This window comes from Rhinolophus sinicus, chromosome 1 (assembly GCF_057876585.1).
Source record: "Rhinolophus sinicus isolate RSI-liver-muscle chromosome 1, RSI-T2T, whole genome shotgun sequence".
Taxonomy (NCBI): domain Eukaryota; kingdom Metazoa; phylum Chordata; class Mammalia; order Chiroptera; family Rhinolophidae; genus Rhinolophus; species Rhinolophus sinicus.
The window spans coordinates 7,193,666-7,208,681 of record NC_142501.1 but is presented as its reverse complement, the minus strand read 5'-3'; positions in this window follow the sequence as shown (position 1 = coordinate 7,208,681).

The window sequence follows — 15,016 nt, the reverse complement described above, 5'->3', positions numbered from 1 at the left end:
CATCCCGTGTTAGACCTGACCCAGGCCTCCCAGCGTCCCCACAGCCACCCCACCCGCAGCTTGAGAACTATTAATCTTTGCTGACCAATTCCTTGACGTGTAAGCTCCTCAGCCTGCTCGTCTCAGCACCTGCCTGATAGGAAATTCAGCCTCTTGAGCTCTTCCTGTCGCTCCTGCCCCTGGGGAAGAAAGAAAGGGATGACAGAGGGGAGACACAGTCTCCAAAGGAGGGACATTGTCAGTGCTGTAGAGAAAGGAGTGGCAGAATTTTTATTTTTTAGAGCAGTTTTAGGTTTACAGAAAAATTGATCAGAAAGTACAGAGATATTGTATGCTAACTATAATTGAAAACTGAAAATTATTGAAAGAAAAGAAAGTACAGAGTCCTCCCCACGTTCCTCCCTCCCCCCACTTTCCCATTATTTACGCCCATGTTGGTGAGGGGCCTCCTTAGTTACCTGCGATGAGCTGATATCTGCACGTTACAATCACCTGAAGTCCTGTTTGCATTAGGCCCCATCTGACCAATGTGTAATGTCACAAGTGCACTATTACAAGTGTCACACAGAGTGGTTTCGCAGCCCTGAAAACGCTCTGAGCTCGGCCTGTTCATCCTTCTCCCCACGCCCGACCCTGGGTAACCACTGATCTTTCACTGTCTCCATAGTTTCACCTCTTCCAGGATGTCACAGAGTCTGCAGCCTTTTCAGATTGGCTTCTTTCATTTAGTCACGTGCATTAGAGGTTCCTCCACGTCTTTCTGTGGCTTGATAGCTCATTTCTTTTTATCTCTGATACTATTTCTCTGCCTGGATGTGCCAGTTTATCCGGTCAGCCATCAAAGAACCTCTTGGTGGGTTCCAAGTTTGGGCAATTCTGAAGAATTGCCACGAACACCCGTGCACAGGTTTTTGTGTGGACGGAGGTTCTCACCTCGCCTGGGTAAATACCAAGGAGCAATAAGTACCTTTCTCAATGAACAGCCGTTTTGTATTTGCTGCCTCTTGTGTCAGAACTGTGAGAACAGAAAGAGCACCTATGAGAAACGTGGGTAAATATGTGTGGGGCTAGATGAAAACGTTCGTGGCCATTAGACCATATTCACGCTGGGAGAAGGGAGGACGCTTCAATGAGAGGTGAGAGGGCACCAACCAACTGACCTGCCGGGTGCTGCCACCGAGGCCTGAAATGTCAAGGACAGGCAGGGCAGAGTGGCAGGGGCTGTGCCAGAAGACGGTTTAAGCCTTAAGGACATGGTGTTTTAATCGGGTGGACCTTGGGACTGGACAGGATTTCAGCGGGCGGAAGTAGGAGGGGAAGGGCACGCCAGGTTGCCAGACAGCACGAGCTGTGGTCTTCAAGCAGGACTGAGGTGGGGATGGGAGCGTGGACAGCTAGGAAGAGGGTTCAACTGCACCTGTAAGTGGGAAAACTGCTCCAGGCCAAGGGACAGGTGGGCCAGGGTAGGGTGGGGAGCTGGTGTTCCAGATGCTTCCAGCAGCAGGGATTCCCGGGCTGCTGCTCGTTGAAATTTTCCACTTGTCCTGTTTCCTTTCTTTCTCAAAGCCTTTCTGTTTGGGTTTATTTGCCTTGAGGCATGAGACACAGCACCCTCCCCATGGGAAGTGAGTGTCATGTCACCATGTTATCCCCTCCCCCAGTTTTTATGGCTGTGACTCAGCCTTCAAACAGCCCAGGGCTCTGGCAGCCCCGAGCTCACCCTCCCTTGGAACTTGCCCATGTTCTGGCCCCACCAGCTGGTCTGCCCTCCTCTGCAAGCTGGCACAATGGGAATAGAGGCAGTGGGACCCAACAACAAACATATATATATATATATATACACACGTGTGTGATCATGGCTGCTAAGAACTGCAGGAAAGCAACCAGCCCTGGTGGGGACCAAGGTCTGCAAGCTCAGCCCCTGCTCCTCTCCACACACCTAGAGATGGCTGTCACCCTCACGTCACCATGCACACCCAGGAGACACACTCAGGAGACACGCAGAGAGGTGAAGGAGCCAACTGGATATCACACAGCCAGTCAGCGTGATCCCCAGGGACTCAGATTCCAGAGCTTTGAGGTCAGAGGTTTATTGAGCACCTACTAGAGGCTGGGTGCTGGGGACAAGGCAGTGAATGAGACAAGTCCCTGCCCTCTGGGGAGGGATACTCAAGGAACCAGCAAGTGAACAGAAAATTCTGTCTCAGGACCATGGAGCTTGGCCCAGCCTGTCCCTATGGCCAGCCCTCAGGCTGCCTCAACTCACATGCCCACTGCTCACGTTCCTCCCCTTCTCCAGAAGGACCAGATAAAAATTCTAGGTCATCCCTGAAAGTTGTAATAACTTCCTTCGATTCTCAGACGCTCATAGGTGAAAAGGTCTGATAAGCCACCTGTTCCATCCTTCTTCTTCATGGCATATCCTATATCCTTTCCACCACGCCCCTAGGATTTACACTTTCCCTGTGACAGGAGTCTCACTACCTCATAAGATGAACCACTCTACACCTAGCGAACGCTAACAGAAAGGTCTTTCTCAAACCAAACCAACAAGTGCCTCCCCATTTCTTCTGCTCACCGCTCTTGGTTCTGTCCTCTGAACCCCCCCCATTACCTATTATTCCTGTTCACCTAACAGCTTTCAAATACTTTGGTCACCCCTAAATCTTCTCTTCTTGAGACTAAATTTTTTCAGATTTTCCACCATTCCTCACACAGCATCTGTCAAGGTGCCCCGTGTCTGCGGCTCTCACACTGTCCAGTGATGCTTCACCAAATGACCATCCAGGGCCCCTGGATGAGGACAGAATGCCACCTGACCTTAGGTTCTTCCTTATCTCAGCCTGGGGATGGATGGCAAAGACCTGGGTGGGCAGCAGGAACCACACAGGTGAAGGGCGAGGACGGTCACACGTAAGTAGCCACCTTAGATTCCTTCAGTCAGTCATTCAACTGTCGTCATGTAGCGCCTGCTACGTGCAGAACCAGTGCCAGGCAGACCCCAGGGCAGCCCTCGTGGATGTAATGGCTTTGTGGAGGAGTGTGTAAAAAAAGCAAGTGAACACCTGACTAAGATCATTTCAGATAGTGAGCAAGCTTTGAAGAAAACAGAAGGTCATAAGAGACCCAGCCCCACAAAGATGAAGGGGAAGAGAATTCCAGGTAACGGGCCGGCAGTGCAAGGCCCTGAGGCAGGCAGGGAGGAGCACGGCACACTCAAAGGTCACTGTGGCTCCAGTAAAATAAGCAAGCGCAGAGGGACAGCGTGGTAAGAGATAAGGCTGGAGCTTATTCTAAGTCCCAGGGCTGGCTCCTCCGGAGGGCGTTTGACTTCAGATATGATCTGACTTACATTCTCAAATTTAAGAAAAAAGAGAGACCAGTGTACACAAATGCGCTATCAGCAAAGGTTCTGTGGAAAGTCAATGAAACCTTCCACCATAGAATTAGAGAAAAGTCACAATCTCCTACAAGCAGTGGAAAATTCACCCCTTTAAAACGGTTTCTCCAAGAAGACATAGAAATGACCAATAAGCACGTGAAAAGATGCTCAACGTCATTAGTCATTAGGGAAATCCAATCAAAGCCACAATGAGATGCCACTTCACCTCCACAAGGATTCCTATAATTAAAAAGACAGATAACAAGTTTGGGCAACGATGTGGAGAAATACCTACTGCTGGTGGGAATGTAAAATGCTGCAGTTGCTTTGGAAAATAGTTTGGCAGTGTCTTAAAAAGTCAAACATATATTTACCCATGACCCAGCAATTCCACTCCTGGATACCTACCCAAGAGACAAATGAAACTTTTGTCCACACACAGACTTGTACACAAAGCTCATAGCAGCATTACTCACAATGGCTAACGAGTGAAAACAACTCAGATGCCATCAACGTGGTAACGGGTAAGTGAAATGTGGTGTATCTGTTCATAGGATAGATACTATTGTGGAATAAAAAGGAATGAGATGCTGATACATGCTGCAACATGCGAGACCTCAAAAACATGCTCAGTGAAAGAAGCTAGATGCAAAAAAAAAAAGCCCCACACATTGTAGGATTCCGATTATATGAAATGTCCAAAAAAAAAAAAGACCAATCTATAGAACCAGAAAGTAGATTACTGGTAGCCATGGTCTGAGAGTAGGGCTGCGGTGTAATGGTTGGGGTGATGGAAATGTTCTAAAATTAGATTGTTGATGGTTGCACAACTCAGTACATTTGCTTTTTTAAAAAAAAATCATTATACACTTGAACTGTACCCTGAGCAAATCATGTTGCTTCCTTGATCTTCTCAGCATCAATCCGGACACAACCCTGAGTGCCGGCCTCTCTTGCTGCCTGTCCCAGTTCATCTCCACCCGGCCCGCTCAGCTCCCACCAGAGGGGCCACTTCAGGGGCCCGCCCTCCAGGTCACAGCATTTCTCACCCTCCTTTGGGAATGAACAGAAAATTCTCTCTAGGACCATGGAGCTTGGCCTGGCCTGTCCGTAGCCGGCCCTCAGGATCCATCATACTCGCTGCTCTCTTTCCTCCCCATTCTCTGAAATGGCTCTTCCCCTTCCCTGGAAGCAGCAGATGAAAATTCTAGGTCAGCCGCCAGTGCAAAGGCCCTGAGGCAAGGCTGTAGCTCCAGCAAAATAAGCAAGGGCAGCGGGACAGTGTGCTGGGAGATGAGGCTGGAGAGGCAAGGAGCTGGAGCTTCTCCCTCCCCTCTAGATGGTTCCTTTCGCTTTCCTCTAGACCAAACTGTGGGAAGCAGACTGCCTGTCTTAGTTCCCCGCTGTGCACCAGCACCCACTTCTTTTTCTTTTTTTTAACTTTTTTTTTTTTTTTTTAATCAGGGAAGGGGAACAGGACTTTATTGGGGAACAGAGTGTACTTCCAGGCCTTTTTTCCAAGTCAAGTTGTCCTTTCAATCACGTTCAGCTTCAAGTTGTTGTCCTTTCAGTCTTAGTTGTGGAGGGCACAGCTCAGCTCCAGATCTAGTGCCGTTTTTTTCCTAGTTGCAGAGGGCACAGCCCACCATCCCTTGCGGGAGTCGAACCAGCAAACTTGTGGTTGAGAGGACACACTCCAACCAACTGAGCCATCAGGGAGCTCAGCGACAGCTCAGCTCAAGGTGCTGTGTTCAATCTTAGTTGCAGGGGGCAGAGCCCACCATCCCTTGTGGGACTCAAGGAGTTGAACTGGCAACCTTGTGGTTGAGAGCCCACTGGCCCATGTGGGAATCGAACCAGCAGCCTTCGGAGTTAGGAGCATGGAGCTCTAACCACCTGAGCCACCCGGCCGGCCCACCAGCACCCACTTCTGATGCTCCTTCAGCAGTACATGATTTAACAGAAAAGCAGGGAATTCTGCCTGCCGGGGAGAGGTTTCTGCCGGGGGACACACGTGGATGAAGAACAGTTTGCCTATAAGTCAACTTTTCTAGAGGCTTATTTTAAATCTTATCCTGCCAGTTCTGATTTCATTTTAACTAGCATGCGATTCAGGAACTGAAGCAAACCAGGGACTTTCTCACGATTTGGTCATTCCATCAAAGCAGTATAATTTCATAACCATGTAGTAATAGGACCTCACTGAACAGCTCCTGGAAAGTACTTTAGTTAAGGCAACTTTGCCAAGTTTAATTATTTAATTTTACTTTCAAGGCTCAAACCCCTTTTACAAAGCTTCCCTGCTGGGAAACTGAGAATTGCTCCTGGCCCTGAAGCTCTCCCTCTCCCAGGTGCCGAGTAAGCCAGCCCCCACCCCCATCCTGCAGCCTCAGAGCCCCTGCCTGAGTTCACATCCTCAGGTGTCAGGGCTGTGCTTCCCTCCAGCCCCCCCCACCTTGATCCTCCTCTGAGCTCACCCCCCAGTCACATCTCTAAGAACACAATCTTGTCACTCTACTCCTCAAAAACATTCGATGGCTCCCTAGTGCCTATGGAATTCATCCAAATTCTTTAACCTGGTATCCAAGCTCCTTCCAATCAGGCCCTGAACCATCTTTCTGAAATTACGCCCCCCCCCCCCCCAATTCCCCTGCCTTCTATGCAGTTTCCACTCATTCTTTGAGGCACAACTCGAAGAAGCCGCCCCAGATCACCCAGCTGGCCGGCCCACGACTGTTGGACCCGGTATTGTCCATCGCATCGAGCCCACGCTGTCTCTCATTGCTGCATATGCCTTGTCCTCATAAGAAACAGTTAACCATCTCTTTGAGGGAAGGCACCAGGTCTTAAAACAGAAGTTTTAGCAAAAATGATTAATACTGATTTGGCACTTTTGCAACCATTATCTGCCCTTCTTCACAATGGCCATGTGAGGTAGGCAGAGCACAGGTTACAATCACCTGGCACATGAGGACACAAAGCTCAGAGAGGCTAAGTAACTTGTTTGCATTCACACAACAAGCAAGCAGCAGGGCAGGGAGAGGGCCAGGTGTTCCGATGCCTGATGCTGTCCTTGTCCCATTACCCCCCATGGTCACCCTTGTGTTCTTCCAATCTCCCAAACCTTATCTATGGCTTAGTGACAGCCAATATCTGTCGATTTCAGAATCTCCCATTTCAATCCCTGGATAAGGTCCTGTTGCCATAGTGACCTGGTGATTCCTGCCTGTCCTAGCGGAGGCCACACCCTGCCCTGGGAAGAGCCCCGTGGGAAGTCACGTGCACTAGGTCCCAATGCAACTTCTGCCCTTCAACAGCAGTGTGACCTTGGGGGGCCCTCATCCCCCCACCCATGAAGGCCGGGGCAGCATCCAGGGGCTCGCAAATTAGGTGCTGGGATTTTTTTTTTTTTTTTTAATTTAGTAGGCCCTTAAGGCTTTATGGGAAATGTAATCTGTAAAAGTTAAATAACTACGCCTTTGTCCCAGCAGCACCGAAGCTGGGTTCTCCCCGGACCTCACCGTAAGGGGTGGGGGAGCAACGTGGCGTGTCCCTGCGCTGGGACGCGCGCCGCCCAGGGCCAGCCTCCCCCTTCTGTTACAGGTTCCCCACTCACCCCTTGCAGCCCCGACTGAGGAGAAAAATGTGTTTCCTGTTATCCAAGATTTAACAGGGCCTCTGCCGACCTTGGGGGGAAAAGTCGATCTTAAAACTCAGCCATGTCAAAACTAGTGAAACTTTCCGTGTTAAATCATTAGATTCTCACATCCTCATGTTCTCCCCGCAAAGACCGCCAGGAGCATCCCTGTGGGTGAACAGGGAGGGGGGTGGCTCATTGCCTAGGAGCCCTGAACGCTCATAAGAGGGTGTTAGAGAGGACTTATTATGGGGTGCTGGGAGGCATGGGCGGGCCGCAGGAGGTGGGTTTCACTCTGGATTGGATGCTCTCAGGAAGGGCGCTCTTCTGTGATCAGGTGTCTTCATAAACCTTCAGGGAGGGGAGCCTGGGCGGGCTGCGGCTGCGGCTACGGCTGCGATTGGTGAGGCGCAGGCACCCCAGTAGCCAGGACCGGGGAGCTGTGGTCATTTTTGTGGCCTGGACGATGCCCATGCTTTGTCCATGTTCACGGTCCACCGGAGAACACCCAGCTGTCAGGGCCAGGCCTGCTCCTGGCTGTCAGGGCTGCCTTCTCCTCCTGGGGGACAATGTCAGAGGACAGAAGGCCCCAGTCATGGTCTCTCCAGCTGGAACAGCCCCTTGTGCCTCTGCAGACACCTTTGAAGATGTCTTTTCCTCACCCCTTACCACCTGACGGCTGGCTGTCTGTGGACAGGTGAAGGGGCGGTCACAGACCCTGCTCTGTGGAGAGGTGGGTGGCAGGCACACTGGGAGCTCAGGCCAGTCCAGGGCACTGTTCCAGCCAGAATGGGAATTGGGCCCCCAGGAAGAGCTGAGATGGCCAGGCCTGCCCAGTCCTCAGCCACGCGGGAGAGACCCCAGCAAGAGACAGACCCTCCCTTTCGCTCCCCAGGAGGCCTTCTAGCAGCAGCACCTGACCTTGTCACAGTCACATGTGCTTTTCAGAAAGGCAGCTCGAGGAGCAGGGAGGAGGGAAGGGCTCGTGCAGTGCGATGTGGGGGATGGTGGAATGAGGGGGAGGGGTGACAGAGAACCATTCAGGAGACAAAAATCAAGGCCGGTTCCGACTGGAATGAAATAGTGAGGGAGAGAATGGCTCTGAACCAGACACTAGAGACCCAAAAGCACCAGTGCATGTGGACTTGTACCAGCTGCGGACATCACGTCACCACCATTACTGTTGATAACCTAAAAGGCCAAAGTGAGAGGCAACACACCTTTATTGGAGATCAAAACAGAATAGCTATTTGGGAAACACTGATTCGGGCAGAAACCCAAATAGTGATCCGATTAGGGGGCCAAGGTAAAGAGGTATTACATGTATAAGAAAGGGAAGGTGAACATGGGCCAGTGGGCTCTCAACCACAAGGCTGCCGGTTCAACTCCTCGAGTCCCACAAGGGATGGTGGGCTCCGCCCCCTGCAACTAAGATTGAACACGGCACCTTGAGCTGAGCTGCCTCCCAGATGGCTCAGTTGGTTGGAGCGCGTCCTCTCAACCACAAGGTTGCTGGTTTGACTCCCGCAAGGGATGGTGGGCTGCACCCCCTGCAACTAGCAATGGCAACTGGACCTGGAGCTGAGCTGCGCCCTCCACAACTAAGATTGAAAGGACAACGACTTGGAAAAAAGTCCTGAAGTACACACTGTTCCCCAATAAAGTCCTGTTCCCCTTCCCCAATAAAATCTTAAAAAAAAAAAAAAAGGGAAGGGGAACAATGACATCCTTCGAAGGAAGGCATTTCTATAGATGCAATAAACTAACATAGTGACGCTAATTCTAAACATTTTTCATTTTCAGTCCAGGAGTCATCAGCCCGGTACTCAAAACACCTGCTTTCTTGTCACCTTTGCGAACAGTTCTTTGGGGCACTGCGTTGCTTTCGGCCCCATCCAAAGGTTATTTTGCCCCGTTTGAACATTCCAAGGCTGGAGGCATAAGACCGGCAAGGCGGTTCCTCTGGGATAGCAGCTCTGACTCCATCTTAAAGTGGCTCCATTTACATGATTTTTACTGTCATTTGAGCGAAGGAGTCACTCACAACCTACGTCAGCAATTATATTTATGCAAAGTGATCGCATTACTAAGAAACCCCAGAAAACGCTGGCTTGCTCCGAAGCATCTGACCTTAGTAGTATGCTTAGGTAAAGAGTAATAACCAAGAGGCAACACCACAGCTGGGCTGGGCAATCGGGTGGGGAAGAAGCGGGAGTCTGTGACCTGGGAAGACAGACGCACAAAATGTGACTCTCCTCCAAGTGCCCGCTGCGAGGCCCCCCACAAGCACCCCCAGCCACGGGGGCTTCACTGTGCAGCAGGGCAGGGCTGTGGACCGGGGCCATGGAGGCAAACTGAGAACAAGGTGTGTCACCTGTCCCCATGAGCCACCGGGTCCAGGGCCCATTCACTGGAGCTCTCCTTGCCCACTCTGTTAGGCTGCTGTAACAAACGACCATAGACTGGGTGGCTTAAAACAACAGAAATGGATTCTCTCACCGTTTTGGAGGCCAGAATCTAAAATCAAGGTGTCCTCAGGGTTGGTTCCTTCCAGGGGAGAATCCCTTCCTGCCTCTCATCCAGCGACCCGGTGAGTGGCTTCCTTAGCATGGGGCAACATCTGTCCAATCTCTGCCTCTGTTTTCCCTTGGCCTTCTCCTTGGACTGCCCCATCCTCTCCTCTTCTGACGAGGACACCAGTCAGTAGAGTCAGGGCTGCTGTGTGAGCCCTGACAGGCTGCTTTTTTGTTTCTCCCTTCTTTGTAATGCAAGTGCCTGACTCAAGCTTTGATTGACATCCATGTCAAAGAGGCATCTACTGGCCAATAAACACACCTCCTGCCACGTGACTAGGTAAAGAGCCAGGCCACCTCCCCCACTGAGGTTCCTGTTTTAGAGATCTGGGTTGATTTCAATGACTGACCATTGGGCTGCCTGCTTGTGGGGACAGAGCCAGGAGTGCAGTTTCCAGGCTCTCGGCCTCAAGTGGAAAGGTGCTGGCTCAGGTAGTAAATGGCCATCAACTGTGATTGGGTGGCCATCAGCTCTGGCTAGTTGGCCGTCAGCTGTAACCAGTGAGCCATTGGCCACTAATATAACTGCCGTGACTACGCTAGCAGCAAATGGGGGCTAGCAAGAAGATGGTGGCTGAGCTAGCGAGAGCGGATTGCAGTTAGCACGGCGGATTGCAGCTAGCAAGTGAGGTTGGTTGGCAGAGAAGCGGAGAGCAGGTTGCAGATAGTGTGGCTCCTGCTTCCTGTGCCTCCAACCCAGCCGCCAGCGAGAATATAGTGGTGTGACTCCCCTATCTATGGCTCCGTGGGTGTTCCTTTTGGTCTCACCATGTCCTGCGTTCTTATGTGGGGAGCGGGAGCTGAAACCCCCACATGCCACCCTGCATGACACTGCTCTTATGTTTTAAATTCACCAATAAAGAGTGAGCCCACAAAACTTTAGGCCCCCAGCCTCCACCCAGTAAAAGCAGAACAACAGGCTTATGTACCCTCTCCCACTTTGCTGTGTGGCCCCACATAATTTCCACGTCTTGTAAGTAGTACACCTGCATCTTTTCAAAGCTCCCTGATGGTTATTGCTGAAGGGTGTCTTGCAACCACAGTAAGGACCACAATGGCTGGTCTAGCCACAGCACTGGTTGTTGACAGCTGAGACCAGTACAAAACAGGGGGCCACTCTAACTGTGACATGACCTCACCTCGAGATCCTTAACTGATTACACCTGCAAAGACCCGATTTCTAAATAAGTTTACCTTCTGAGGTTCCGGGTAGGCATGAATTTGGGGAATGGGGGGACATGACTCAACCCGCTATACCAAGAAGTCTAAAGTCACTGATGTCCCTCAAGGCTCAGGTTCTGTGGGTGATACCCCGCATAGGTACCAAGTGCCAGGTTCAAAGCCCTGGTTGGCCCTGGAAGCTACTCAGTGGGGGTCAAGGGCTCCAAGGAAGTTGCTGCTGCCATCCTGGCCAAGCTGCCACCATCCCAGTGTGGAGGGCCACCGGCAAGTGCCCACTGGCTCTGGCACCACGGCTCTGCAGGGCGTGCCTGGTCCCCCTCTGCCCAAGAAGCTGCCGCGGCTGGTGGGCAGGGAGGCCTGCTACACCTCAGCCAGGGCTGAGCGGCCACATGCCAAGCCCCATCCAAGCTTGAGCTTCTCTGTCTCTGACTCACTAGAGGAGACTTTATGCAGGAATTCAGTGTCCTGTCAAGGCCACCTGAGGAACCAGGAAGAGAACCCGGACTCCGGCTGGGGCTACCACGCAGCATTTTTATGTAAGAGAAATCAGAGTTAAACTTGAAAAAGCAAAAAAATAAAGGACAGGACAAGTGGTGGGCAGGGGGAGGCTGTGGCCCCCTGCAGGGGACACTGCAGTCCCCAGGCTCATGCCAAGGGAGCACCACAGCCATGGCAAGAGTGAGCACAAGATGTCACGCTCTGGACAGTCCCAGGCACAGAACCACAGGAGTTTTAACTTAAGAGCATGTGAGACACAATTTGGCTCAGGCTGGGACAAATCAGAAAACACATAAAAAATACCTCGTTTTCCTAAATGTGCAGGAAACAAAATTGGATAGCACTCCTGCTTCCTCCCAAAGGGCCCTGAAGTACCCCAAGGGCATTCCACTCGGGCTCAGCTCATATTCGATGATGCCCTGTGAGTAGCTGGCCAGTGAGCAGCGCCAGGCACTGGGCCCAGAGGTGAGGAGGCCAGGGTCCCTGCAGCAGACCCCTCGCCTGCCTCCCCGGACCATGGGAGGCTGAGGGCTTGATGCCGGGAAGACCAACGACCAGGCAGCTCAGGGGAAGCACCACCCCAGGGAGGGACAACAGAGCTGGGAATGGGACTTGGAGGGAGGGTGGGACTTGCCAGTCTCCTGGGGAAAGTGTGATGTGGGCAGAGAAAAGTCAGGTAAGTTTGGGGCTGGTGCACAGTGTGTGTGGAGGGTCTTCAAGGACGGCAGGCTTTGTGCAGCGCACTGAGGCACCACTGTGGGTGGGGAGGAAGGAAATGGCCACGAGTCAGAAAAATCCCGCTGGCCGGAGGCGGATTCCAGTCGGATGTGACAGAGCTACAGGCTGAGACTGGTGGGGGCTCCAGCAGTGGGCCAGGCGGGAGGCTGAGCGAGGAGCCTGCCACCAGGCTTGGGGACTACTGGGCTGGGGGGAGGGGCATGGAGGAAGACACCTTCATTCCCTGCTTGAGCACCAACCAAGCAGTACTGGGGGAGCAGCCCGTTCAGGAAGCAGGAAAATGATGAGTCTACTCTGGGGAAAAAATCAAACAAATCAAACAAAAGGAGCCATTGTGAAAATGACCAGGGGGTGCAACCCTCAGACTCCGGGGACTCCCCCACCCCCCCATCAAAAGGATAACAAATAATGGGAGTTGATAAGAAAACAGAAATTGTCATCCTGCGGGAGTGCCGAGCGGTCTGTTTACAAGCCCACAGCTTTCCAAGGCCTGCTTCGGACTCCGCACCTTTCCTACCCATGTGTGTTCTGGAAGTGCTCAGAGGAAGCATCTGCCCCAGAACATGACATCACTAATGGCACAGTCAATATTTGACACAAATCTATTTAGCAGACACTTGTTGTCACCTAGCAACCTGGTCGGCGGCAAACTGACCACCTCACTCTGAGGCAAATATAATGAATCCTCTTGTTCTATACCAGGAAGCAAAGGTCCAAAGAGCCATTGACAGCCTTGGGACAAACTAATAAATGGCAAAGCCAGGCGTCAAGCGCACGTCTGACTCAGAGACTCCGAGCCACACCTGCCATCAACAACAGGCCCAAGCATCAAGGAACGCACGAAAGGCACTTACCAATCAGATCAATGAGTTGAAACAATTTCAGGCTTAAAGTGATCACAGCGGACAAATCCCCCCAAACTACAATTTACTTGGATTCTGGCTAAATACGATTCATATTATGCTTCTCTCACTTTATATTGTACCACATCCATTTAAAAGGACCGTTTCCCTAACTGACAGTGAGACATTAAACAGATGTGAGCGTGTGCGCACACGCATACACACGCATGCTGTGTAAACGTGACACACGCTCACACGTGGGTATGGGAAAGACCTCTACCTGAAGTGTGTCCTCAGGGTAATACTGGGAGAACAAAATCCCACTGCTAATATTATCACAAAAAATAGGTGGGGAGTTTTAAAGATCAATTCATGACAGTGAATGAAGGGCGGCTGGTGGCTCAGTGGTTAGAGCGCAGAGCTCATAACACCAAGGTCGCCGGTTTGATTCCCACATGAGCCAGTGGGCTGCGCCCTCCACAACTAGAGTGAAAACAATGCCTTGACTTGGAACTGATGGGTCCTGGAAAAACACACTGTTCCCCAATATTCCCCAATTTAAAAAAAAAGACAGTGAATGAAGCATCATCGAGTGACAGTATGAACTCAGTACAGGCTCTCACTCAGTGACACCCATCTCAGGATGATTCGGACGCACCAGTCACTCTGCCCAACCAACTGGGGTTTCCTCCCAGATTTTTCTGTGAATCACCAATGTCCAGGGTGGCTTTGTGTAAACACACATCGAGAGCTTGTCCCATCCCCCCCACCCCGCTGGTGGCTGCCAACAGCGCGTACCTCTTCTGCAGCAAACCCAGATGCCGACGTCACACAAGCCACACAGCAGGAACCGTCTGGGCTCATCTGGCCGCGTGACTCACCTACAAAACCTAAGCAACACAGGTCAGGCTCTTCTGAGAGAGAACACCTAGATAAAGGCCTCTGTAAAGACAAATTGCTCAGGAATGTTCCAAATTGCCCGTTTTCCTCAAAACCACAGTCAAAAAGGAATGAAACCAAATTAGTCATCAGATTAAAAATCCTGCTTTCTCACAAGCAGCATGATTCTGTAAGACATCCAGGTTTTGCTTTCAGTGCAAACGTTTACAAAATGTTTATACCTTAAACTGAGTCACATGCTGCAGTGGTTACTTTCTGCTGGTCATTTTATACTTTCGTGAGTCAGTTCTTTCAGCCCTAACGAAATGGACTGTGATATTGATTTATAGTAAGAAATACGTATTTGCTCTTCATCATTCCTGGTACATAAAACCTTTGTAATTTCCTTTCTAAGAGCTCTGGGGCATCTTTTTGTTATAATATCTAGTTTTGTTTCTGGCTCCTGAAATAGCTCCAGCACATATGGGAGAAAATGGGTGTCACTCATAACAAGCCCCTTACAACAGCACCAGAGTTTGTACTAATAATTGACTGGTGCGGGGGTTCCTGGACAGCTTCAGATGGGGGCTAGTTGCCAGGGGAACACACCACGTGACCACAGGGTTGGCATTTTCAGGCCCACCCCCAATATCCAGGGAAGGGAGCTGGGCTGGAGGCTGAATCAATTGCCAATGGCCAACGATTTAATCCATAACGATTATGTAATGAAGCCTCCAGAAATATCCCAAAGTATGGAATTCTAACTATGGAATTCAGAGGGCTCCCAGGTTGCTGACCACGTGGAGGACCTGGGAGAATGATGCACCTGGGGAGGGCATGGAAGCTCCGCCCCCAACCCCCAAACTTTGCCCTAAGCATCTCTGCCATCTGGCTATTCCTGAGTTGTGTCCTTTATTAGAAACCAATGATCTGGTAAGCCAGCTTTTCCTGAGTTCCGTAAGCCACTCGAGCAAAGTAATCCAACCCTCGAGAGGGTCATGGGAACCGAGCATCTATAGCCAGTTGGTCAGAAGCACAAGCAACTGCCTGGACTTGCGATTGGCATCTAAAATCATGAGTTGGGGGCAGCCTTGTAGGACTGAGCCCTTCTGCTGTGGGATCTGCTGCCATCTCCAGGTTGATAGTGTCAGAACTGAAATTAATTGCAGGCCACCCAGAACCGGCTTAGAATACAGAATTGCTGGGTGTGGGAAAAATCCCCACACATCTGGTCTCAGAAGTATTGTGAGAGCAAAGGGGAAACAGTGTTTTCCTAGGAATAGAC